At 41.1% G+C, this 2,754-nt stretch overlaps 1 pseudogene; it reads left to right on the top strand.

Moving 5' to 3' along the window:
- Positions 1-2,298: 2,298 nt before the first annotated feature.
- On the top strand, positions 2,299-2,397 carry LOC130025908 (uncharacterized; annotated as a pseudogene).
- The last annotated feature ends 357 nt before the right edge of the window (positions 2,398-2,754 follow it).

Below are 2,754 nucleotides of genomic sequence, written 5' to 3'. Positions count from 1 at the left end.
TCCTCTTCTTATGTCTTTTGAGCAGTTTACCTTAATGCAATGTCCTTTTGTATAGATACAGGAAGACAATTAATTAATATGCTTTGTAACTTAGGAATTGATTGGCTTTGAATATTATTCACTCCTGGGCTTCTGCCTTCTCAACTTAAGCCTCAGTTGTCCTCACTTCCTAGCACCCCAAGGGCAGGGTTCCAACGTGGGACTGGATGGAACCAGGACAAGCCAGTAAGTTATGTGCTAACCTGGCATCGCGATGGGCCAGGCCAAGGTGCCACGATTCTTAACTATAAGTTAAGAGGTTGATCATAGGCATATGATGTCATGATCCAAAAGTAACGACAACACTAGGGCCCTGCTGCTAGGAATAGGAAAGATATCTTGCCTGAGCACTGCAGTCTGAGATCGAGATGGCCCTAGGAGAGCAATTCTACAAGCTCAAAGTATTTCTTACTGTGTCCATACAAAATGATTAATATTATATATGCTTATATGTTGGTTGGACAAGGAGAGGAGAAAGATCTCCTATAAGCTGTTTTCCTGTGTGTCCTGACTAGCTTGGATGAGACTGTTTCTCCCCTTCAAACTGCCTTCAGTAAATGATTTCAGTATACTGAGACAGTTTTCCTTTTCTTTCAGAAACCTAGCTGGTCTTAGATCTGCAGATATCAGGTGCTAGCCAGGACTGATCTTTGGGATGTAGATTCCCAGCTCTAGCCAGGCTGGTCTTTGGGATGCAAATCAAGGTGGTTGCAGCTTGTGAAAGTGCTTGTGGAAGGTTTCAGTTTGGCTTTGTATCTTCTTCCCTGAGGCCAGTATTACTACTGGCCTGCTGATGGAAGGAAACAATGTGGATGTAAAGAATCAATATATGGTTTGCTGCCTCAATGTTCTTTCTGTAACTCCTTTTGATGACATCACTGTAATGCCCCTTTTAATGACAAACTGATGCCTTGGGTATGGTAAAAGATAATATGGTAAAAACCATATTTTTCTTTCTAGGACATTAAAGTTCTAAATCTATCTATTGAAGCTGCTTTGAAATACATTCCTTGATTTGGAATCACTGTCTGCCATAGGAGTGAGTAAGGACAACACTCAAAGTAATAAGGTTACTTATTACTTAGAGGTTCTATGATCTATATAAGGGAATCTTCCTGGATCTCAGTGCCCGCACCTGCTTTAGGATTCCTGAGGCCTCTATGACATACATCTCTTCCATGTAATAACTTGCTGCTCCACGACCAACCAGCCTGACACCCGTTTCCTTCCATCTCCTGACCATCGCCATCGACCTCTGTGGAGTGGTGAAACGGCCTGACCACCAGCCTTTTATTTTTTGTGTGTTTACACAGGTTCTGCTTCCACTTCCTTCATGCATGAGTCTCCTTCAAGCTTGGGGAGCGTGGTCTTAAGCGTACCTATGGCTGGTTGCAGAGGTCTTCAGCTGCCGGGGCTCTACTCAGGGCAGTGAGGGAAATTCACCCATCCCCGTCCAAGGGGCCCTGGTGAGGAAAGACAGGTGCGGGGTCAGGGGACTGTCGTTTTAGACATATTTGGAATTAATTTTAGATCGAAAAGTACTTATGTGCTTAGTAATAAATTACTATACACTTGTTCAATCACTTCAGAGACCCCACTCTGCTTAGAGAACTAGATTTTTAAATACAGGGCTGTTTTGCCTGTGTGTCATGACTGAGAATCACTCTCAGTAGATATGAAACTCACTATACACAAAGATACACACAGGCTACTTGGAGTCATCTGGGTTGTTAATGTGTGTTAGCCATTAAACTTCACTGAGACCCCTTTTTCTGTCCTTTACAGGAGCCTCATGAGTCTCACCTTCCATTCAAGTTGTACTTGTAATAAGGTGGAATGAAATCATTAATATTCTCCTCACCTCTTCCTTCAGGAGAAAAATCCTACTTACATTCAAGGTGGTCAAATTGCAGAGAACACCATCCACCTTTTCCTGGTGATGTACACGGGACTGAGGTGAGAACAGCAAAAGGCTCTAGTTTAATGGTCTTAATGAAGGTTTCAGGGAAGGGCATTAAAGAAGACTCATATACCATCTTCCAAAAGAATTATTTTGTAAAACTGATGCCTTGGGTATGGTAAAAGATAATATGGTAAAAACCATATTTTTCTTTCTAGGGCATTAAAGTTCTAAATCTATCTATTGAAGCTGCTTTGAGACACATTCCTTGATTTGGAATCACTGTCTGCCACAGGAGTGAGTAAGGACAACACTCAAAGTTATAAGAAGAGAAAAATATGGAAAAATTAACTCATAAAATGTTTGGTAACATATATACTAAAATTGAAATGATACAGAGATTAGCATGGTCCTTGCACAGAGATGACATGCAAACTTGTAAAGTGATCCATATTTTTGTTGCAAGAAGAATTAACAGGGCGACTTTAAGCTAAGACAATCCACACAAGTACAAAAATTCTACATAAAGATAGCACAAATCCCCATCACAACAATCTCCTCAATGTCACTGGACTAAATGTGCCAATTCAGAGGCACAGAATGGGAAGATGAATTAGAAAACTGAACCCAACATTCAATTGCCTGAAGAAACACTTCTGACCAATCAAAGCAACCATGGGCTCAAAGTCAAAGGCTGGAAAACAATTCTTCAAGAAAGAAAAGAACACCTCCACAAAGCTGGAGTGGACATACTAGTATCAGACCATATGGACTTCAGGCTATAGGTTATAAGAGAGAGTGAAGGTCATTTCTTC

The sequence above is a fragment of the Sorex fumeus genome, unplaced genomic scaffold, assembly GCF_029834395.1.
Source record: "Sorex fumeus unplaced genomic scaffold, SorFum_2.1 ptg000032l, whole genome shotgun sequence".
Taxonomy (NCBI): Eukaryota; Metazoa; Chordata; class Mammalia; order Eulipotyphla; family Soricidae; genus Sorex; species Sorex fumeus.
The sequence above is the reverse complement of the archived record's forward strand: the minus strand, read 5'-3'. Positions and strand labels throughout refer to the sequence as shown.